Here is a 25,336-nt window from a genome sequence, read left to right as displayed (position 1 = left end):
TGGAGGACCGCTAGTCCCTGCGGGGACACCGGCAGGTTGGACAACACGAAGCGGGGTGGGGGCAGGGAGATGAACTCTAGCCTGCAGCCCCTGGACACCACGTCTCTTACCTGAGCTTCTGAGATGTCTGCTGACCAGGTGACCCCAAAGGCCAAGAGACGTCCCCCCACTTTAGGAAATGGGGACTTCCCTTCAGGAGGTTTAATAGGACTAGTCTGAAGGTTTGGGGATTAGGGGCCCCAGGCTTGTGACTGAACTGGGCCCCTGGCCTAGGTTTGGCCTTAGAGGCCTAAGCCTGGGAGAAAAGAAAGGAACTCTGATTGGCTTCAGAAGTGGAAGGAGTCTTTCCAGCTTGAGGCCTTTTCTGCTGGGGCCAATGAGAACCCTTCCTGCCAGTGACGTCCTTTATGGAGATGTCTCAAGAGGCACCAAAGAGACGGTCACCATCACAATGGCATCCCAATTGTGGAGTGATGTGTGTCTTACCTGCCTATCCACCACAGTACACTAAGCTGCACCCGCACAGCTCAGTGCGAAATTTCAGCAATGCCAACCCCCCACTATTCACAGTGATCCCAGCCCCAGGAATCCCCTGTATGCCCCCTAATCCCCCCAGTAAATGCAGCCTATGTCCTCCTTGAGGCTTTAGAACAAGGAAACGGTTGGAGTAAAAACCCGGAAAATTTTCTGCTGTTGGTACAATGGGGAGATCTCCTTGGGTCAGTAGAGTAGCAACATCAGCCCACAGAGTGACATCATTCTACCAGAAAGTAATGACACCTTCCCACCAACAATTGAAAATGCGGACAACGCTACGGATGATACCGACATTCCCATTGGCAGCATCACACCTCGGGATTCCCTCAGTGTTCACCTATGCCGGCAAATGAAGAACCGCATGCCAAAAATGGTGGTCAAGCACAAAGAGGAGACCCCACGGAAGACAGAAATTATCCCACAGAGTGTCATCATTCCACCAAAAGGGGAAAATGCAGACAACGCTATGGACAAGATTGACTCTCCCATTCCCAGCGTCGCACCTACTACGGATCCCATCTGCGCTCGCCTAAAGGATTTATGCCGGCAAATGAAAAGGCGCAGGCCAACCAAGGGGTTCAGGCACCGCGAGCTCAATCCACCAGAGAGTGACACCATCCCACCAAAAAATGAAAATATGGACAGCCATATGGATCATACTGACGTTCCCATTCCCAGCGTCGCACCTCCCAGGGATCCCATCCGTGGTCACCCTTCCAGCACATCAACAAGAGGTTTACTCTTTCCAGCATTAGATAACACTTTACCATCAACGACTTCTGGCGTCTTTCCAACAAAAGACATGATCCTACGATCGAGTTCTGGCAATAGGCGAGAATGGACAACCATGACTGTCCATCCCAGTGTCCAATCCAGAGGAGCAATTCCTAGCGATACCGCCCGTTTTATCCTACGGGATTTATTGCAGCGACGGAAGAAGCGAAGACCAACCAAAAAGGTCCACCATTGGTCTTAAAGCAGAACTGTTCTTTTCTTGGCTCCAGTGCTGAGGTGTACCGGAGCTCCCCACCAGCCACTGACATCTTCAGCCAGGCGGCTCTTGGGTACTAATCTCCAGCCATTTTAATTGGCTGGGCCAAGGTGACTTCAATCTCGCGCAGGCGTGGGAGTTCAGTCATCCTGACATTGATGAAATTCTGTACTAAGCTGCACGGGTGCAGTTAGTTTGAAAGCCATGAAATAAAAAAAAAGAACAAAAAGATGTGCAGGAGCAGCATGGAGGACCAGTAGTCTATGCGGGGACAAAGGCAACACGAAGCGTGGTGGGGGCAGGGAGTGGAACTCCAGCCTGTAGCCTCTGGACACCACGTTTCTTACCGGAGCATCTGAGATGTTTGCTGACCCTGAACAGGTGACCCCAAAGGCCAACAGATGTCCCTCTACTTTGGGAAATGGCGGCTTCCCCCTAGGATGTTTAATAGAATTTGTAGGTTTGGGGTATTAGGGGCCCCAGGATTGTGACTGAACTGGGCCCCTGGCTTAAGTCTGGCCTTGGAGGTTGAAGTCTCAGAGAAACGACAGGAACGCTTCTTGGCTTCAGAAGTGGGAGGAGTCATCCCAGCTTGAGGCCTTTTCTGCTGGGGCCAATGAGAACTCTGACTACCAGTGACGTCCTATATGAGGTTGTCTAAGGGTCAGGTTGGGGGCACAGAGGAGACCTTCACCATCAGAAGACATGAGCACGAAGCGTTCTTCACATGGCCGCTCCACAGACCAACATCTCACACAAAGAGTTCTCCTCATGTTCACAGACAGGACACTCATGTGGGAAATAAGATGGACGACATCCCCGAACCCGTCCAGCCAATAATGTACAGCTGAAGACATCATCTCTAATCTCTACTGGACATCACTGATTTACCCCGCTCCGCGGGGCGGGCCTTATACATCAGAGGCCACACATGGGCAGCACAGAGGCTTATTGGTTAGCCTTGCAGCACTGGGGTCCTTGGTTCAAATCCTGACCAGGACCCTATCTGCATGGAGTTTGCATGTTCTCCCTGTGCCTGCGTGGGTTTCCTCCGGGTACTCCGGTTTCCTCCCACACTCTAAAAACATGCAACCTCGTGTTGGTGGTGTAGTGGTTAGCATAGCCGCTTTCCAAGCAGCTGACTTGGGTTCGATTCCCAGCCAACGCAATATCCAAGATGGCTGCTTCGCCTCCTTAGTATTGGCGTGATAATATTAATAATAGAAATAATATTTATAATGAGAATCATCCGAATAATAATGGCAATAATAGGATTAGAAATTGATTTTTTTTTTATTTGTAGGTGAGAAGCAAATACAACAAAACGCAGATTCCGCATACATTATAACCAATGACATGGCGGTAGAGGTCCTGTACTATGTGTACCATGTGATTGGTTGATGGATGAGAAGATTACGATTTATTGAATTTGTTGCGCACCTATAAATAAAACAAATAAAAAATGATTATTTCCATTCTTAATACTATTATTACCATTATTATTGGGATTATTATCATTATAAATATTAGTTTCATTATTAACAGCTTCCCGACCGCCCCATAGCTGAAATACTGCTACAGGGCGACACGGGTGTGCAAAATCACACACACACACGTGATATTGTATTTGTGGTAGGGGGCGCACGAGAGGTGTGTACGCGCCCTACAAGTGCCGCCATTGGTGGTCGTGGCTGTCAATCACCAGGTGCGGGTCGGTTATCACTCACCGGTGCCCGGTGTTTGCCGAGGATCTCCGACGAGGAGAACTGTTTGTAAACAAAACATTTCTCCTCCCTGTCGGATCGTGCACACTGCTTTGGATGGCTGAGAACAGCACAGCCATGCAAAGCAGTGTGATTACAGTGAAGCACACAGACACAGGACATAGAGAAAAAGCACACAGTTAACCCTTTGATCGCCCCCCCAGATGTCAATCTCTTGCTGCCTAGTGCCATTAGTACAGTGTCAGTGTTATTTTTAGCAGGAAAAATGAATATAAAATGACTTGTGAGCCACGGAGATGTTGATTTTCATTATGAAAAAGTTTGCTGGCTCCCAATCACATTCTCGTCTGCATGTGTGGTGACGTGTTACAATTAGAAATGGGTGCCGCGCCCTATAGATGAAGGAATCTCTATTTTAAACACTGGCTGTATAATATTTCCCCAGACCAATGGTGTAGTAGGGATTATACCCGGTAACAATATATATTCAATGAGGTGCTGACAATCTTCTACATAAAAGAAATCTAGTAGAACCTCCATTCAGCTGCATACAAGGAAAGAAATAGAAGAATCAATTGTGAATTCCATAAAACTAGATTAATGATGTAAATAATTAGAGATGAGCGAATCGAAGTAGCCGAAGTGGAATTCGAGTCGAATATCGGAAAAATTTCGATTCGCGCCGAATCCGAAAAATAGCCTACTTCGGACGCGCGAATCGAAATTTTTCCGAAAATGGCGGCGGACGTGTGCGGCGACGGAGCGGGGATGTCTGGGAAGGCGCGCAGACAAGGCGCGCTGACCCATAATGCATTCCTCAATGACATGTGATCGCATCAGCCAATCAGCAGCCAGCCAGCCAGCACTGTGTAATGGTCGAGCTATAAATAGCGGCCATTTTGGAATTCTTCATTTGCCTGCAGTCATTGAACAGAGGCAGACCGCTCTGTATTAGGGACAGAGTTAGGGCCACAGAAACGATACTTGGGGACAGAGAAACGTTACTTAGGGACAGAGAACCATTACTCAGGGATACAGAATTGTTAATGAGGGCCACAGAATCGTTACTTAGGGACAAAGAAACGCTAGTTAGGGCCACAGAATTGTTACTCAGGGACAGACAGAATTGTTACTGAGGGCCACAGAACTGTTACTTAGGGCCACAGAAACGTTATTAGGGCCACAGAATTCTTACTCAGGGACAGACAGAGAATTGTTACTGAGGGCCACAGAACTGTTACTTAGGGCCACAGAAACGTTATTAGGGCCACAGAATTGTTACTCAGGGACAGACAGAATTGTTACTGAGTGCCAGAGAATTGTTACTTAGGGCCACAGAAACTTTAGTTAGGGCCACAGAATTGTTACTCAGGGACAGAAACAGAATTGTTACTGAGGGCCACAGAACTGTTACTTAGGGCCACAGAAACTTTAGTTAGGGCCCCAGAATTGTTACTCAGGGACAGACACAGAATTGTTACTGAGGGCAACAGAACTGTTACTTAGGGCCACAGAAACTTTAGTTAGGGCCACAGAATTGTTACTCAGGGACAGACACAGAATTGTTACTGAGGGCCACAGAACTGTTACTTAGGGCCACAGAATTGTTACTCGCACAGACACAGAATTGTTACTCAGGGACACAGAATTGTTACTGAGGGCCACAGAATTGTTACTCGCACAGACACAGAATTGTTACTGAGGGCCACAGAACCGTTACTTAGGGCCACAGAATTGTTACTCAGGGACACAGAATTGTTACTGAGGGCCACAGAACTGTTACTTAGGGCCACAGAATTGTTACTCGCACAGACACAGAATTGTTACTCAGGGACACAGAACTGTTACTGGGGGCCACAGAACTGTTACTTAGGGCCACAGAATTGTTACTCGCACAGACACAGAATTGTTACTCAGGGACACAGAATTGTTACTGAGGGCCACAGAACCGTTACTTAGGGCCACAGAATTGTTACTCGCACAGACACAGAATTGTTACACAGGGACACAGAATTGTTACTGAGGGCCACAGAACCGTTACTTAGGGCCAAAGAATTGTTACTCAGGGACAGACACAGAATTGTTACTGAGGGACACAGAATTGTTACTGAGGGCCACAGAACCGTTACTTAGGGCCACAGAACCGTTACTGAGGGACACAGAATTGTTACTGAGGGCCACAGAACCGTTACTTAGGGCCACAGAATTGTTACTCAGGGACAGACACAGAATTGTTACTGAGGGCCACAGAATTGTTACTGAGGGCCACAGAACCGTTACTTAGGGCCACAGAAACGTTACTCAGGGAGACAGAATTGTTACTGAGGGCCACAGAACTGTTACTTAGGGCCACAGAATTGTTACTGAGGGACACAGAATTGTTACTGAGGGCCACAGAATTGTTACTGAGGGCCACAGAACCGTTACTTAGGGCCACAGAATTGTTACTGAGGGACACAGAATTGTTACTGAGGGCCACAGAACCGTTACTTAGGGCCACAGAATTGTTACTCAGGGACACAGAATTGTTACTGAGGGCCACAGAACCGTTACTTAGGGCCACAGAATTGTTACTCAGGGACAGACACAGAATTGTTACTCAGGGCCACAGAATTGTTACTGAGGGCCACAGAACTGTTACTTAGGGCCACAGAAACGTTACTCAGGGACACAGAATTGTTACTCAGGGACAGACACAGAATTGTTACTCAGGGACAGACACAGAATTGTTACTGAGGGACACAGAATTGTTACTGAGGGACACAGAATTGTTACTGAGGGACACAGAATTGTTACTTAGGGCCACAGAAACGTTACTCAGGGACACAGAATTGTTAATCAGGGACAGACACAGAATTCTTACTCAGGGACAGACACAGAATTGTTACTCAGGGACACAGAATTGTTACTGAGGGATACAGAATTGTTACTGAGGGACACAGAATTGTTACTCAGGGAAACAGAATTGTTACTGAGGGACACAGAATTGTTACTCAGGGACAGACACAGAATTGTTACTCAGGGACAGACACAGAATTGTTACTGAGGGACACAGAACTGTTACTTAGGGCCACAGAAACGTTACTCAGGGACACAGAATTGTTACTCAGGGACAGACACAGAATTGTTACTCAGGGACACAGAATCGTTGAATTAAAGAGTATGTCAGACAACATGCAGAGGAGTGGCAGAGGAGGCAATGTTTTAGGAGCGAGCAGACGTGGCAGCAGAGGAAGGGGTCGAGGCAGCACTATTCGCAGCCAGAGGCCAGTGCTCCCGGTGTCATCCAGTACAGTGAGGAAGAGCTAACAGAGGGCGGTCAGGAACGGGGGGAGACATCCGCCTCTTCAGCAGCCAGGCGAAGAAGTAGTGGCGAGGAGAGTGGCTCGGTAGCCGGTCTAGAGACAGGTCTGTCTCCTGACCCACACGCAGCCGAGGGGGCTAGTAGTGAGGCGGAGACCCTAATTGATGATGATGAGGCTGATCGCACTTGGCAGCCTCGTCGTCATCAGGCTATTGCTTCCGCATCATCAGGAGAAGAGGGTGGCAGCTTGGCAGCGAGCAAAACAGTCGGTGGGTTGTCTCCATCGCCACACTCTGCCATGTGCCACTTTCAGGTCTCCTCACACACTGCTGGTGTGTTCCATTTTTTGTCATAGGGTGCTGGCAGATTACGGGCCTCCCATAGCTGCTGCCAGGCCCCTAATCTGCCATGGGCCCCTGTACCGCCTCCTCATGCTGCTGCCAGGTCCACAGTGTCTCATGCCATGTGCCACTTTCAGGTCTCCTCACACACTGCTGGTGTGTTCAATTTTTTTGACATAGGGTGCTGGCAGATTACGGGCCTCCCATAGCTGCTGCCAGGCCCCTAATCTGCCATGGGCCCCTATACCGCCTCCTCATGCTGCTGCCAGGTCCAGAGTCTCTCATGCCATGTGCCACTTTCAGGTCTCCTCACACTGCTGGTGTGTTCAATTTTTTGTCATAGGGTGCTGGCAGATAACGGGCCTCCCACAGCTGCTGCCAGGCCCCTAATCTGCCATGGGCCCCTATACCGCCTCCTCATGCTGCTGCCAGGTCCACAGTCTCTCATGGGTCCCTGTACGGCCTCCCATTGCTGCTGTCTCCATCGCCACACTCTGCCATGTGCCACTTTCAGGTCTCCTCACACTGCTGGTGTGTTACATTTTTTGTCATAGGGTGCTGGCAGATTACGGGCCTCACATAGCTGCTGCCAGGCCCCTAATCTGCCATGGGCCCCTATACCGCCTCCTCATGCTGCTGCGAAGTCCAGAGTCTCTCATGGGTCCCTGTACGGCCTCCCATTGCTGCTGTCTCCATCGCCACACTCTGCCATGTGCCACTTTCAGGTCTCCTCACACACTGCTGGTGTGTTCAATTTTTTTGACATAGGGTGCTGGCAGATTACGGGCCTCCCATAGCTGCTGCCAGGCCCCTAATCTGCCATGGGCCCCTATAGCGCCTCCTCATGCTGCTGCCAGGTCCAGGCGAACGTAGTCACACAGGGGAGGAACTTCTCAGTGTAATGAACAGAGAAATCGACAGATGGCTGTCTCCGCGCAAACTGAAAATCGGAACCATGTTGACCGACAACAAAAAGAACATGGTGTCTGCTCTGCGTCAAGGAAGGTTGTGCCATGCGCCATGCATGGCTCACGTGTTCAATCTGGTTGTCAAGCGGTTCCTAAAATCCACCATCCCACTGCAAGACATCCTTAAAATGTCACGTAAACCTTGCATGCATTTCAGCCATTCCTACACCGCAAAGCACACCCTCCTTGAGCTGCAGCGGCAGAACGGAATTCCACAGCATCGCCTGATCTGCGACGTTGCAACAAGGTGGAATTCAACCCTACACATGGTAGACCGCCTTTACGAACAGCGAAAGGCCATCACCGATTTCCTGATGTTACAAGCGGATAAAGGTACTCCCCTGTGTAACTTCGATGTCAGCCATTGGCAGCTCATGCGTGACACCTGCCGCTTGCTCAGGCCCTTTGAGGAGGCCACGCTATTCGTGAGTCGGCAGGACTATGGGATGAACGACGTCATTCCTCTGTTGCACGTCCTGGAACAAATGCTGTTAACAATGGCTGGTCAGGGTGCGGTAGACGTGGCGCACAGATCTCAACGCCACATGAACCCTGTGGGGGCAGGACAGGAAGAAGAGGAGGAGGTAGAGGAGGACATTGGTGCTCAGGAATTATTGAGTGAAATGGGTGGTTTTTCCACTCAGCGGACAGGAGTGGAGGAGCAGGAGCATCTGGTAGAGGAGGAGGAGACAGAGGACCCAGACGCACCGTGGCAGTATGCTGTGGAGATGGAGTCAGGGAGTCCCTCGCATTCCTTGGCACAAATGGCCCATAGCATGCTCGGTTGCTTGCGTAGCGACAGCCGAATAAGAACCATCAGACAGAGGGATGACTTTTGGCTGTCCACCTTGTTGGACCCTCGCTACCGTTCAAAAATGGTGGCCTTTTTCACACCTGCTGAGAGGGAGGCCAAAATAACGTACTATAAAAACCACCTATGTAGTCAGTTGGTCTCTGCCTTTGTGCGCCAACGTCCATCCTCAGACACTGTGGGCCCTGTGCGCTCGCGTTCCGCTGCCATGGCAGCAAAGGAGGGGTGGGGTGGTAGGAGCAGTGGCAGCTCCACCAGCAGCGGCTGCCTCAGTCTGCAGTCGATGATGAGTAGCTTTCTTCACCAGCGCAGTGAGGAAACTACTAACCAGCCGCAGCAGCAGCAGCAGCATCAGGTGGACCTGGAGCAGGACCTCAAACAACAGGCTTGGGCCTACTTGGACAGCACCCTGCCAACCGAGGTAGACAATCCCCTTGACTACTGGGCAACGAAACTTGACCTTTGGCCCCAACTAGCTGAATTTGCCCTTGAAAGGCTGTCATGCCCGGCCAGTAGCGTGGCATCGGAGCGCGTGTTTAGTGCGGCAGGAGGTATTGTAACTCCGCGGAGGACACGACTGTCCACCCAAAGTGTGGAGAGACTCACGTTTGTGAAAATGAATCAGGCGTGGATTAGTCTGGATTTCAAACCACCAGTTCCTGACACAACTGACTAAATCCGCCATGAATCATGCCTCAAACATGTGCCACTTTCAGGTCTCCTCACACACTGCTGATGTGTTGAATTTTTTGACATAGGGTGCTGGCAGATTATGGGCCTCCTATAGCTGCTGCCAGGCCCCTAATCTGCCATGGGCCCCTATATACCGCCTCCTCATGCTGCTGCCAAGTCCAGAGTCTCTCATGGGTCCCTGTACGGCCTCCCATTGCTGCTGTCTCCATCGCCACACTCTGCCATGTGCCACTTTCAGGTCTCCTCACACACTGCTGGTGTGTTGAATTTTTTGACATAGGGTGCTGGCAGATTACGGGCCTCCTATAGCTGCTGCCAGGCCCCTAATCTGCCATGGGCCCCTATATACCGCCTCCTCATGCTGCTGCCAAGTCCAGAGTCTCTCATGGGTCCCTGTACGGCCTCCCATTGCTGCTGTCTCCATCGCCACACTCTGCCATGTGCCACTTTCAGGTCTCCTCACACTGCTGGTGTGTTGAATTTTTTGACATAGGGTGCTGGCAGATTACGGGCCTCCTATAGCTGCTGCCAGGCCCCTAATCTGCCACAGGCCCCTATATACCGCCTCCTCATGCTGCTGCCAGGTCCAGAGTCTCTCATGGGTCCCTGTACGGCCTCCCATTGCTGCTGTCTCCATCGCCACACTCTGCCATGTGCCACTTTCAGGTCTCCTCACACTGCTGGTGTGTTCAATTTTTTGACATAGGGTGCTGGCAGATTATGGGCCTCCCATAGCTGCTGCCAGGCCCCTAATCTGCCATGGGCCCCTGTACCGCCTCCTCAAGCTGCTGCCAGGTCCAGAGTCTCTCATGGGTCCCTGTACGGCCTCCCATTGCTGCTGTCTCCATCGCCACACTCTGCCATGTGCCACTTTCAGGTCTCCTCACACTGCTGGTGTGTTGAATTTTTTGACATAGGGTGCTGGCAGATTACGAGCCTCCTATAGCTGCTGCCAGGCCCCTAATCTGCCCCGGGCCCCTATATACCGCCTCCTCATGCTGCTGCCAGGTCCAGAGTCTCTCATGGGTCCCTGTACGGCCTCCCATTGCTGCTGTCTCCATCGCCACACTCTGCCATGTGCCACTTTCAGGTCTCCTCACACACTGCTGGTGTGTTGAATTTGTTGACATAGGGTGCTGGCAGATTACGGGCCTCCTATAGCTGCTGTCAGGCCCCTAATCTGCCATGGGCCCCTATATACCGCCTCCTCATGCTGCTGCCAAGTCCAGAGTCTCTCATGGGTCCCTGTACGGCCTCCCATTGCTGCTGTCTCCATCGCCACACTCTGCCATGTGCCACTTTCAGGTCTCCTCACACTGCTGGTGTGTTCAATTTTTTGACATAGGGTGCTGGCAGATTACGGGCCTCCCATAGCTGCTGCCAGGCCCCTAATCTGCCATGGGCCCCTATATACCGCCTCCTCATGCTGCTGCCAAGTCCAGAGTCTCTCATGGGTCCCTGTACGGCCTCCCATTGCTGCTGTCTCCATCGCCACACTCTGCCATGTGCCACTTTCAGGTCTCCTCACACACTGCTGGTGTGTTGAATTTTTTGACATAGGGTGCTGGCAGATTACGGGCCTCCCATAGCTGCTGCCAGGCCCCTAATCTGCCATGGGCCCCTATATACCGCCTCCTCATGCTGCTGCCAGGTCCAGAGTCTCTCATGGGTCCCTGTACGGCCTCCCATTGCTGCTGTCTCCATCGCCACACTCTGCCATGTGCCACTTTCAGGTCTCCTCACACACTGCTGGTGTGTTCAATTTTTTGACATAGGGTGCTGGCAAATTACGGGCCTCCCATAGCTGCTGCCAGGCCCCTAATCTGCCATGGGCCCCTATACCGCCTCCTCATGCTGCTGCCAGGTCCAGAGTCTCTCATGCCATGTTCCACTTTCAGGTCTCCTCACACTGCTGGTGTGTTCAATTTTTTGTCATAGGGTGCTGGCAGATTACGGGCCTCCCATAGCTGCTGCCAGGCCCCTAATCTGCCATGGGCCCCTATACCGCCTCCTCATGCTGCTGCCAAGTCCAGAGTGTGTCATGGGTCCCTGTACGGCCTCCCATTGCTGCTGTCTCCATAGCCACACTCTGCCATGTGCCACTTTCAGGTCTCCTCACACTGCTGGTGTGTTCAATTTTTTGACATAGGGTGCTGGCAGATTACGGGCCTCCCATTGCTGCTGCCAGGCACGTAATCTGCCATGGGCCCCCGTACCGACTCCTCATGCTGTGACGTTGCAACAAGGTGGAATTCAACCCTACATATGTTAGACCGCCTTTACGAACAGCGAAAGGCCATCACAGATTTCCTGATGTTAAAAGCGGATAAAGGTACTCCCTGTGTAACTTAGATGTCAGCCATTGGCAGCTCATGCGTGACACCTGCGCTTGCTCAGGCCCTTTGAGGAGGCCACGCTATTCGTGAGTCGGCAGGACTATGGGATGAACGACGTCATTCCTCTGTTGCACGTCCTGGAACAAATGCTGTTAACAATGGCTGGTCAGGGTGCGGTAGACGTGGCGCACAGATCTCAACGCCACATGACCCCTGTGGGGGCAGGACAGGAAGAAGAGGAGGAGGTAGAGGAGGACATTGGTGCTCAGGAATTATTGAGTGAAATGGGTGGTTTTTCCACTCAGCGGACAGGAGTGGAGGAGCAGGAGCATCTGGTAGAGGAGGAGGAGGAGGAGACAAAGGACCCAGACGCACCGTGGCAGTATGCTGTGGAGATGGAGGCAGGGAGTCCCTCGCATTCCTTGGCACAAATGGCCCATAGCATGCTCGCTTGCTTGCGTAGCGACAGCCGAATAATAACCATCAGACAGAGGGATGACTTTTGGCTGTCCACCTTGTTGGACCCTCGCTACCGTTCAAAAATGGTGGCCTTTTTCACACCTGCTGAGAGGGAGGCCAAAATAACGTACTATAAAAACCACCTATGTAGTCAGCTGGTCTCTGCCTTTCTGCGCCAACGTCCATCCTCAGACACTGTGGGCCCTGTGCGCTCGCGTTCCGCTGCCATGGCAGCAGGGGAGGGGTGGGGTGGTAGGAGCAGTGGCAGCTCCACCAGCAGCGGCTGCCTCAGTCTGCAGTCGATGATGAGTAGCTTTCTTCACCAGCGCAGTGAGGAAACTACTAACCAGCCGCAGCAGCAGCAGCATCAGGTGGACCTGGAGCAGGACCTCAAACAACAGGCTTAGGCCTACTTGGACAGCACCCTGCCAACCGAGGTAGACAATCCCCTTGACTACTGGGCAACGAAACTTGACCTTTGGCCCCAACTAGCTGAATTTGCCCTTGAAAGGCTGTCATGCCCGGCCAGTAGCGTGGCATCGGAGGGCGTGTTTAGTGCGGCAGGAGGTATTGCAACTCCGCGGAGGACACGACTGTCCACCCAAAGTGTGGAGAGACTCACGTTTGTGAAAATGAATCAGGCGTGGATTAGTCTGGATTTCAAACCACCAGTTCCTGACACAACTGACTAAATCCGCCATGAATCATGCCTCAAACATGTGCCACTTTCAGGTCTCCTCACACTGCTGGTGTGTTCAATTTTTTGACATAGGGTGCTGGCAGATTACGGGCCTCCCATAGCTGCTGCCAGGCCCCTAATCTGCCATGGGCCCCTATACCGCCTCCTCATGCTGCTGCCAGGTCCAGAGTCTCTCATGGGTCCCTGTACGGCCTCCCATTGCTGCTGTCTCCATCGCCACACTCTGCCATGTGCCACTTTCAGGTCTCCTCACACACTGCTGGTGTGTTCAATTTTTTGTCATAGGGTGCTGGCAGATTACGGGCCTCCTATAGCTGCTGCCAGGCCCCTAATCTGCCATGGGCCCCTATACCGCCTCCTCATGCTGCTGCCAGGTCCAGAGTCTCTCATGGGTCCCTGTATGGCCTCCCATTGCTGCTGTCTCCATCGCCACACTCTGCCATGTGCCACTTTCAGGTCTCCTCACACACTGCTGGTGTGTTCCATTTTTTGTCATAGGGTGCTGGCAGATTACGGGCCTCCCATAGGTGCTGCCAGGCCCCAAATCTGCCATGGGCCCCCGTACCGCCTCGTCACGCTGCTGCTGGGTCCACAGTGTGACATGGGTCCTTGTACCGCCTCCCATTGCTCCCACTCTGCCATGTGCCACTTTCAGGTCTCCTCACACTCCTGCTAGTTTCCATTTTGTCATAGGTTGCTGTATGGCCTCCCATTGCTGCTGCCTCCACCGCCACACTGTGGCTCCAAACACTGGTTTTGGCCCCGTGACTGGCCAAATGAGTGAAGTGTGCGGTGATTCTAAGATCGACGGCACTCATCTGCATGTCATACTGAGTGACAGTATTATTTCTCTTCCCCAGCAGACTCCAAGGGCATTTAAATTAAAGGTACAGTGTTCTGCACTAATATTAAGTCTCTCTGAAGCCTAGAAACACCCTTTTTTAAGTTAAATTCACAGCGAATTTATTCGACTCGAATCGAATATTGTCCACGAATTCGCCGAATCAGTCGAATCAAATTTTTCATTTCTTCGCTCATCTCTATAAATAATGTCCCAAATAAATATTAACCCCTCACCTACAAGACACTTCTACCCCCTTCCTGCCTACCGGGCACTTCTACCCCCTTTCTGCCTACCGGGCACTTCTACCCCCTTCCTGCCTACCGGGCACTTCTACCCCTTTCCTGCCCAGGCCAATTTCCAGCTTTCAGCGCTGTTGCACTTTGAATGACAATTGTGCGGTCATGCAACACTGTACCCATATGACATTTTTATTATTTTTTTGTGACAGATAGAGCTTTATTTTGGTGGTATTTAATCACCTCAGGGTTTTTTATTTTTTCTTAAACAAACCAAAAACCACTGAAAATTTTGAAAAAAAAATGTTTTTTCTTAGTTTTTGTTATAAAATGTTGTAAATAAGTGATTTTTCTCCTTCACTGATGTGCGCTAATGAGGCTGCACTGATGGGCACTGATAGGTGGCACTAATGAGGAAGCACTGGTAGGTGGCACTGATGGGCATTGACAGGCATCACTGATGGGCACTGAAAGGCAGCACTAATACCTGGCACTGACACGCGGCACTGACAGGCACTTATAGGCGGCACTGATAGGCAGCACAGATTGGAAGCACTGATAGGTGGCACTGATTAGCATTGATAGGTGGCGCTGACTGGCACTGATGGGTGACACTGAAAAGCAGCTCAGATGGGCACTGATATGTAGCACTGATGTGCACTGGCACGAGGCAATGATGGACACTGACAGGTGGCACTGCTGGGGCTATACTGATCATCAGGGCACACTGATCATCAGTGCTCATATGATCAGTGTACATGTCCCCTTCGCGGAAAGCCGATTACCGGCTCTCCTCCCCTCTGTCAGCGTGACAGCTCGAGAGGAGAGAAATGCCGATAACCGGCATTTCCCTGTTTACATGCGATCAGCTGTGATTGGACACAGTAGATCACATGACCGAGCCGACATCTTTGGGCCTTTCCGTGATCCACTGTGTCCAAGGGACACAGCGCATCAGCGATCGTCGTGCTGCGTGCTCCCTGAGCCGCTCATGCGCAGTGAGAATGGGAGGACGTCATATGACGTCCTATCAGAACGAGAGAACCGCCTTGCGCCCGTCATTGGACTATATGGTGGGAGGTGCTTAAAGTCCAATGTGTTTTCTGCCTGCTGATGGGAGAGCTGTATACAGATAATAGACTTGGATAGTCGCTCTTTTATGCGCTCACCTTCCTCAAAGCCTAATATTAGGCTGACATGGCTTCCTGGGAGGAGATGGAATAGATTCCTCTAGGATGGGATGAGTTGATGGCTCTCCTATATACTTCCTGGATGTGACCATGTGTAGGAATGGTGGGATCTCCCTCCTTACACTGCTTGCTCCATCTCCCTATTGTTCCTGGTCATGAAGGGGGGGAAACCCTTGTATGCAGCTGAATGGAGGTTATACTAGAAGATTGTCAGCACCTCATTGAATATATATTGTTACCGGGTATAATCCCTACTACACCATTGGTCTGGGGAAATATTATACAGCCAGTGTTCAAAATAGAGATTCCTTCATCTATAGGGCGCGGCACCCATTTCTAATTGTAACACTGTATTGGTGTCACCGGGGATGTCAGTGACACCAAGTCACCCCCCCCCCCCCCAGTGTCAGAATGCCCGCCGCAGTCCCGATATAAGTCGCTGATCGCCAATGTCTTGGAAATTCGCTTTAACGAATTTCTCCTTACCGTGAGTACTCGCAGTTGGATGCGCAGAAATCCCCCATAAAGCTGTGCGAATCTCGCTTACCGCGACTGCAGCCAAACTACACGATTCCTGCCCATCCAAATACTTTGGTTCTGTTGAATTTGTGGGTGATGGAGCTCCGTTACCCTAGAATGATCACACGACACTCTAAGGCTGGTTGCAATCCACATAAGGGCCGGCTTTAGGCTCAGCTCTCTGTTTTTATTAAAAATACACACATGCCCCCCACATGAATAAAGTCAATCCCTCCCACCGAACAATACAATGGGGATTGCCTATACAGAGGATATACATTCCAATTGGAGCATAGCCTTTGCTATTATCTATCACTGGTCCTCCCCCATGAACCTTCTGAGGTCAGCAGACTTCCTCCCCTTCCCCCCCATGAGCCATCTGAGGTCATATTTCCTGTCCTACTAGCTTCTATTGGTATGTAAAATTCTCTGCACAAGCACTCCCTAAAAATATCAGTCTGTACCTGGATGGGCCCGATACGATCTTTATTAAAACACATCCATCCGAGATACAGTTCAGATTAGTAATGGGTTGTAAGATATGCATAAGCCTACACGTGGAGTTCACACCGCCTGCGCATTGCGTTATGAAGCCCATGTGGTACCATGCTGCTGATATGTGGATACAGGCCCACGGTCTACTGACAGCAGCATTCGCATGGAATGCCGTGGTGGTATACACGCCGGTCTATAAGCGCAGATCTGCCATCTCATCCATTACCAAGCCGAGTACTGTAATACATACATTGTACATGCGCATGGCCCAATTGCAGCCTTCAGAGCTTTAATTAAGCCACACGAGAGACATATGAATAACACGAATACATGACACATTTAAAGTTCGACCAACAATACAAAATTTCCATGACATTCCCTCCTGTTTTATCATATTCTTCTCGTGTCCCTTCTTGATCTTCTTCAGCTTGATGGGTGTAGTCTCAAACTTCAAAGAGTTCCTGTAGTTGTCCCTGAGAATAAAGCTCCACGGGGTACCTGAAACAACAAGACCCGACGCAGACTCGACGCAAACAGGCTTGATTGAAGCGATGATCCTCAAGAGCGTTGGAACCTTCACTACAGGAAGGCTCTTGCAAAAACCACAAACAGACTTGTGGTATGAATAAAGCTTGTGATCCCACGGTGGTCTGGGGAGATCCAGCAACAGATTCTCAAATTGCCCCTGCAGACGGGGCCACACAAGGCTGGTCTCGACCCAGACAGTTTTCCAAATCGCAGACACAAACCATGATGAGGCTTGAAGCTTGCTTGAAGGTCTTGGAGAATGTGGTCTTCAGAGAGATAAATTAGAGGGAAGCCAGGACGTAATCTGTAGAGAAGGTGGATGGTTGGTGAGGTCTTCCTCCGATCAGTGGTTGGAGTGGGATCCCAGGAGCGGGCATGGAGATGTGGTCGTCTGCCCGAGCTTGGTTTACACGGTCGATGAGGCAACAGGAACATCTCACCGCGGCATATAAAAGGCAGATGAAAAAGAGAAGCATCAGGATATACACTCCCACTTCCTTCAACCAAGATCCGATGGAGAACAGGAAATCTCCCAATCCTCCCAAACCCTTGAACGGATTCCAACCCTCACTAGCTATAGCTCTAGCTTTTCCCTGTAGTTCACTAACTTTGTCCATATGGGCCTGGACCTTGTCATCGGTGTCTTCTATCCAAGTACAACAATCCTCTCCGATGAACTCACAGAACCCCCCTTTGGCGGCTAAAAGGTAATCAAGGGCCATCTTCTCCTGAAGCACTAAAATTCCCATCTGCCGTTGTTCTTGGGCAATTTCTCTGACAGCCTCTACGGTCTCGTTAAACATACTATCCACGATGACAGAAAAATTGTTCAGGCGCTTCATAAGTTCTATTCCCCATCCTGTCCATGAGGGGAACCAAGCCCATGCCTGGTCGCCCTCAGAGAACAGTTCCCTGCGAACTCTCCCTGCCATCCTTACCTTCTTGTGGACCATCAACTCTTCATGGTCCATCACTACATAGGATGCGGGGACTAGCTTTATGAGGGCACACGAACCTTTCGCGTTCTGGGGAAATGTTCTATAGGCTGCCGAACCACACAGAAAATAGTATGGACCTGTCAGAGCAGAGCAGGAGGAGTTCCTCGTTCGGCCTCTGGCACTGAGCAACAGTTGCACAGACTGGGGGATTGCTCCCTCAGTCTGCACATCACATCCGTCCTTCCAACACACGTGGTCTGGTCGGTCAGTGTGGTTACTCAGAAGGGAAGTCTGGTTAGTCAGATTGACAGTTATACCTCCCTCGCAGGTGGTAGTCCCAACAAACTTGTTACCTGTGCCAAAGCTGATGTTAAAGCACACCTGAGGGCTGCCTAGCTGCCCAGTTACCCATAATGGACTGACGAGGGCCCTACAGGAGCTAGAGCTAATATTGGTGCTGAAACTGATGTTACCTGCTAAAAATGTGTCATTAAGTTCTACCGACAAATGTCTACGTGGGGGCTGACCAGGGGTCCCTTGCTTTTTCATGCCGACGCGGATGTCATATAGGGCATGAACAGTGGCCATTGCGGACATGTGATGACTGGGTGGGGGCTTAGAGCATACCCAACAGTTGGTTTTGTTGGCGGTTCTGGCTAAACGCAGGTGCATTTTAAATAAAAGGTTGGGGTATCTGCCATCTTTTCCTCCGTTCACACACATGTAAGACATACAAACAAAAAGAAAAAGGAAAATGACACCCCTCATTCTCTGGTGTAGCTGAGAAGCTTCTTGCAGTGGCTTGCGTGCACCCAGTTGTCTCGTCCCTCGAGCTTGAGTGAGGTAGGTGTCGTCAGCTGGACTTGGTATGGTCCGGTGAACCGTGGCTCGAGTCCGGTTCTTTGATGTTTCTTTAGGACGACCCAATCACCTGGCTCAATAGAAAGAACACCTGTTATTGTATTTGGATCGGGGAGCGATTCGCGAACCCGATGGTGTATCTTCTGCAGCTCCCGTTGCAGAGATTGCACATAACCTGTAAGCTGTGAATGCAAAGACAACAACTGTTGAGGAAAGTACAACCCTGTTTTGGGAGGTCCCCCAAACAACACCTCGTAGGGTGACAGCCCATGTGGTTGCCGAGGGGCATTCCGGATGGAATAGAGGGCAATGGGGAGACACTCAGGCCAAAGTTTTTGGGTATCGGAAGACGTTCAACCTTACCGCTACTCTCGGGGTGATATGGGGTGTGTCGCCGCTGACTCCAGTTCCACCAAAGAAATGCAGTCGTGTCCTTTGGAAGAGAGATTAGTAGTGGACAAAGAAGACATGTTAGCAGAAGAGGTGTTAGTATTGTTAGTCGTGTTGCAAAATTCAGCACTGTCATTGCTGTCCTCCCCCCCTTCTCATCTTCCGACACAGGAAGAAGAGAAGCTGGGTTAAGAATAGTGCATCGTTTGATAGTGAGGTTAGTAGGGGTTAGGAGGGCTTTCCCCTGAGAGGGGTACCTTGCCTTGGATGTCCTGTTTTCGCAGGACCGTTCTTGCTGCACCGGTGTCAGTGAGGCAAGGGAGGGGATATTTTAATTCCTCTAGAAAAAGATGGATCTGGGCCGACACCGATTTGTCAACTTCCTATGAGAATTCATAGGAGTTACTTACCATGGTGGTCATAGGGGCGGAGGACTCATCAGGAATGAACTGCCACCGACCTTTAGGTAATTGGGGACAGCTCCTCCTCATGTGCCCCGTTTGGTGGCACTGGAAGCACCTGGGTGGGGGCCTATCCTTCCTGTGACCCAGATCCCTTGGTTTTTCGTGTGGGGTCTGGGACATAAGAACTTTGGCCTTGTCTTGTTTTCTTCTATCCATTTCCCTCTCTATTGCCGCAAGAGTGGAAAGGATAGCAGGGATAGACATCTCATTATATTCGGGTCGGGCCAGAACCAGCCTTTCCCGAATTTTAATATTGATGCCTTCCAAAAATTTGGCCCGCAACAGAATGTGCGTCGCGGTCACCTTTACCCCTTCAGTTGGAGCATCAGGTCCAACTTCCAGATCCGCATCCAGTGCCGTCTGCTTGAGACGGCGCCAGAAGCAGGCGCTTTCCTCATTAGGACCCTGGGTGAGCTTCATCATGTCCGTAGTAGAGGTAGCACCATACATTTCTGGAAGCTTTGCCTTTAGCTGTGTACAGAACTCTTTGCCCCCTGAAGTCATCTCCTCATGCGTGGTTATAGAGCACCCTGCAATCACTGTACTGGCCACTTCCATGCCCACCTTTGCCCGTAGGATCTGTGCACAATCTGACCCGCTCATACCATAGCTGAACTGGTTTTGTCCAAACATTCGAGCAAATCCTCTCGGATTGACTCGATAGTCCGGGAGCTCAGCCAGAATAGTGCGGATCTCTGCCGGGGTGAAGGGGACATGCCAAACTACCCGTTCCCCTAAAGTCCGTTCCCCCCGTGCATTGGGAGGACCTTCAAATTGCTGCACCCTGACTGGATAGGCCTCGGTCCGGGAAGAGTGCAAGGGCTGACCCAGCATCATCGGTGGGCTTAGATTAACCACCTCGCTTACTGCACCTTCAGGTTTGAGGTCCCTCAGATCAGGGTATAGCTGGGGGGCAGGGGTCTGATCAGTGGTTCGTAGCGCTTTGATGCAATCCGCCCTGTTTTTTAACCGGGTGTCTACTCCCCTTGATTCACAGATAGTCTGCAAATCGGTTGTTGAGAAGGCTTCATAGTTGGAAACAGAAGGAGCTGGGGTGAAGCAGGAAGAAAGGAGAGGTAGAGGTAGAGGCTGAGGCATAGAGACAGAAGGTACATCAAGAGTGACGTCACTAGCAGAAGAGACAGGTGCAGTTATACTTATCTCAGCCACTGTTGGTTGTTGGGGAACCCCAGCAGACCCTGATCCTGCCTGCCTTAGTAGAGTCAGCCCTGAAAGAGCTTCTTCCACCTCTGACACTGGATCCTCCTGTTTTATTCCCTCTGGAGGCCAGGTATACATCACCTGGTTCTTCCGGACAGACACCAGTTTATGTATGCCTTGCTTCCCTAATCGGATTGACCTGTGAAGCCATAGCTGTGCGATCTCTAGTTCTGACGCCTGCATCCGTGGTCCAAATTCAGAGATGAATTTTTCCCACCTCCATGCGTCAAATGTACCTTCCCGGGGAATTTCCCATCTGGTACCCTTCGACCATTTATTCCACCTTTTGAGGGGTTCTGTAGACTTCCCCCCCAAACTCACCTTCATCAGTTGTGCAGCTGTCCTTACCCTGAAGAGGGCTGGTTCCCCCTCTCTCTTCATGGACTGACTACTGCCCATCGTGACTAGTCACTGGTATATATCCCGCGTCCGGGTACCTGTTTACCCCCTGGAGCACTCGGTGGGATCCTACCGAGAGGCCTGATTCCACCACTTTCCCAGCACAGCGTAATTTATGTGATACTTATCGATCACCCGAAGCGCATCAAGTGGCGGTCAGACTGAGAGCACACCTCCCACTCCCACAGCGCAATTTGTGTGATCCTGACCACCCGAAGTGTTTGTGGTGACCAGGACTTCCCTGGACCGCCCACTCGCACAGCGTAATTTATGTGGTTCTCATCACCCACTGTGTTTGGCAGGCCACACCGCACAATGATGAAAGTGGCTTTTCTCTCCCTGCACACAGTAGCTAACACAAGTCAAAACAAAAAGAGGGGTTCTTGGATGTTACTTAGGGGTCACTGGTTGGGCAGAAACCTGCTAACTGACCTTTAGGAAATTTGTGTAAAGAAAAAACTTTCCTAATACACACAGAAAAACCCTTTTTCAACCTGAAAAACTGTTAAAAAGGACAAAGTGGATCCTTATGAAAAACACGGGACGTTTCACAGTAAAACAATTACACAGAGGTAAACCGAAAAACTGCGCCAAAAGTAACCTTGTTGCTGACGCAAAAATCACTCCTATCAGCACCGCTAAACGATCCACATTATACACGCAATCTTCACTGCAACCACCTAGAACCGTTTACACAAAAAGTCTGCTGGACGTGAAACACGCGACACAGCAGCTTAAAACAAACCCGCTTTACAATAAGGAACTACTTTTAACAGGAAAAACACAAGAAAAACATAATCACTATACAAGAAATCTATGTGCAAAAACCCAGACTTCACCGCGCTCACTAAATGTGGAACACGTGAAGGGAAAACTCGCTTAATACACTTTAAATTGGCTGGCAATACGCAAATTTAAAGCTAAAAGCAAACAAATGAAACTGTAAAAAATTTGGATTAAAAAACACAATATGGGTCAAATGCATATAGGAAACTTCATGCACATTGCATAGAGATTACTGCACATTTGGTAGCCAACAAAATGGCCACCAAACAAAAGGAGTCCATGTGGTTTAGTCAAGAAAATGACCCCCCACAGAGGAGCACATGGCAGATACTAGAATAACCCCCCACAGAGGAGCACATGGCAGATACTAGAATGACCCCCCACAGAGGAGCACACGGCAGACTCTAGCCTCAAAATTGCCTCTTACATAAAACAGACTTTTAGACAGAACATACACTGGACAATTACACAACAATATGAAGCACACATACAACACAATTTGGGCACAATCACAGAACGGACATAAAACACCAACATATCACACTAACATGCACATGTAACAGAAAGGACCCCCTGCTGCATGCTTGCTGGGAGCAGTAGTACCACAAAACATTGTACAGACCACATACACACAGAGATCTTACAACAGTTAACAATTAACCTAAGCCTTTCAGCACTGTAATAATTACCTCACGTGGAGGGGGGTAAAGCAATCACCACAGTACCTACAGCCCACAAATACTTACCTAACACTATGCAACAACTTTTACCCACTAAAACATATACCCGTTTAATTTTTGGTTGGAAGATTTTTAAACTTGACCAAATCCAGCCAACCAAACCCACCCCCCCTGCTGCTCTCAGCAGAGACAAACCCTCGTCTTTTCACCCACAAATCAAGAGTTTAGGACAAAAAACGAGGTCCTTGTTAAGCGGTATTTCTTGTTAGCTAACAGAGAGCGAAATCAGCCACACGAACACGCAAAAAGCGATCCTCTTAATGGCAGAGAGACCTGAAATGTGCCGGCATACTTTTTGCTAGTTCATGATGGCCATTCCCCCCTCGTTCTAGGTTAGCTACGCAAGAATACGCGTTAGTATCCACCAGGCTCGCCAAACTGTCTTGGAAATTCGCTTTAACGAATTTCTCCTTACCGTGAGTACTCGCAGTTGGATGCGCAGAAATCCCCCATAAAGCTGTGCGAATCTCGCTTACCGCGACTGCAGCCAAACTACACGATTCCTGCCCATCCAAATACTTTGGTTCTGTTGAATTTGTGGGTGATGGAGCTCCGTTACCCTAGAATGATCACACGACACTCTAAGGCTGGTTGCAATCCACATAAGGGCCGGCTTTAGGCTCAGCTCTCTGTTTTTATTAAAAATACACACATGCCCCCCACATGAATAAAGTCAATCCCTCCCACCGAACAATACAATGGGGATTGCCTATACAGAGGATATACATTCCAATTGGAGCATAGCCTTTGCTATTATCTATCACTGGTCCTCCCCCATGAACCTTCTGAGGTCAGCAGACTTCCTCCCCTTCCCCCCCATGAGCCATCTGAGGTCATATTTCCTGTCCTACTAGCTTCTATTGGTATGTAAAATTCTCTGCACAAGCACTCCCTAAAAATATCAGTCTGTACCTGGATGGGCCCGATACGATCTTTATTAAAACACATCCATCCGAGATACAGTTCAGATTAGTAATGGGTTGTAAGATATGCATAAGCCTACACGTGGAGTTCACACCGCCTGCGCATTGCGTTATGAAGCCCATGTGGTACCATGCTGCTGATATGTGGATACAGGCCCACGGTCTACTGACAGCAGCATTCGCATGGAATGCCGTGGTGGTATACACGCCGGTCTATAAGCGCAGATCTGCCATCTCATCCATTACCAAGCCGAGTACTGTAATACATACATTGTACATGCGCATGGCCCAATTGCAGCCTTCAGAGCTTTAATTAAGCCACACGAGAGACATATGAATAACACGAATACATGACACATTTAAAGTTCGACCAACAATACAAAATTTCCATGACACCAACCATTACTAGTAGAAAAGAAATAAAATCCCCGTATCTATACCGCCAATTGTAGACGCTACAACTTCACATTAACTCATTAATTTACACGTATTGGGATTTTTTTTCACAAAGACACGGAGCAGAATATATTTTAGCCTAAACTTATGACAAAACTGGATTTTTTACATTTTTTTTCCTGGATGTGTTTAATAGAAAACAGTCAGAAATATTTATTTTTTCAATAATTGTCGATCTTTTTGTTTTATAGCGCAAAAAATAAAAACCGAACAAGCGATCAAATACCACCGAAAGAAAGCTCAGTTAGTACAAAAAAAAAAAAGACGTAAATGTCATTTAGCTGCAGCATTGCATGACTGCATGACCGCGCAATTGTCAGTTAAAGTAAAGCAGCGCCGTAATGCAACAAATGGTCTGGTCAGGAAGAGGGGGAATCCTCTGGAGGGGGAGGGGTTAATATTGTTATTGCCATTAATATTAGGATTATTATTATCATTGTCATTATTACAATTATTGAATAATTGGAGGATTGGCTCCTCCCACCCATGCTAGATAGTGACACAAAGGTGGTAATAATTCATTCAATGAAGGCCGTGGTTGGAATGAGGACCTCGGAGTAGCCAATCATACACATCATTCATTGTGAAGAAACTGTTCCGTCATCGGAATTACTTCTGCTTTAAGGATGTCTTCAGAAACCCTCATTAGATATGCGCTTCAAAGGCTCCTCCCATCCAAGATAAATAGTGACACAAAGGTGATAATAATTCATTCCATGATGGCCGTGGTCGGATGAGTATCCCGGAGTCACCAACCATACCCATAATTCACTGTGGAAAAGCCAGTAAACCGATAGGATTAGTTCGATGTCAGACTTTCCACACACTGAATTATGGGTATGGCCGGATCCTCCGGGATACTCATCCGACCACGGCCATCATGGAATGAATTATTACCACCTTTGTGTCACTATTTATCCTGGATGGGAGGAGCCTTTGAAGCGCATATCTAATGAGGGTTTATGAAGACATCTCCAGTATAAGAATGTCTCCATAGAGGGTCCCCCATCTATGATAAATACTGACACAAACATGATAATAAAGGGGAAATCCCAACCCCCCAACCCCCCTCTAACAAAAACTCTCTGTAAACCCCCATTGGTTGTCACTTACCTGTAGCCGCAGTGGTGTGATCATCCAGAGCCGGGTCTTTCTCCTCACCGATGGCATCCTGGAGGGGTCCCTCTTGTGGGGGAAGGGAGGGGCACATCACACAGGTATTCCCATTGGCCGGCCAGCAGACCATTTTTATTGCTGTCACAAGAAATGTAAACATCCCTTGTGACAGCAATAGGCAGTGACAGGTCCTCTCTGTATGGAGAGATTTGGGGGGAGGGGTGTCTATTAGAACCCCCATCTCTCCTTTAGGCTCCAGTGCAGCCAATCAGACAGAGATCGTTCTGATTGGTCGCTTCGCTGGGCGGTAGCCGGCCAGAAAACAAAGAGCCGGAACCGGAAGGGACTAAATCCTGGATGTTCCGG

The 25,336-nt window shown here is 49.7% G+C and overlaps 1 long non-coding RNA gene across 1 annotated transcript in view; it reads right to left on the bottom strand.

Moving 5' to 3' along the window:
• Positions 1–17,875: 17,875 nt before the first annotated feature.
• Positions 17,876–25,336, bottom strand: part of LOC149431411 (uncharacterized) — a 67,182-nt gene continuing 59,721 nt past the window's right edge. The window contains exon 7 of the long non-coding RNA XR_016309274.1: positions 17,876–18,545. This is a non-coding gene — a long non-coding RNA (uncharacterized LOC149431411). The remainder of the gene's footprint in view (positions 18,546–25,336) is intronic.

This window comes from Staurois parvus, unplaced genomic scaffold (assembly GCF_062004578.1).
Source record: "Staurois parvus isolate SC_StPar_1 unplaced genomic scaffold, SC_StPar_1.0 ptg002277l, whole genome shotgun sequence".
Lineage (NCBI taxonomy): Eukaryota > Metazoa > Chordata > Amphibia > Anura > Ranidae > Staurois > Staurois parvus.
Note: the sequence above shows the minus strand (reverse complement) of the source record. Positions and strands in the feature narration are given on the sequence as shown.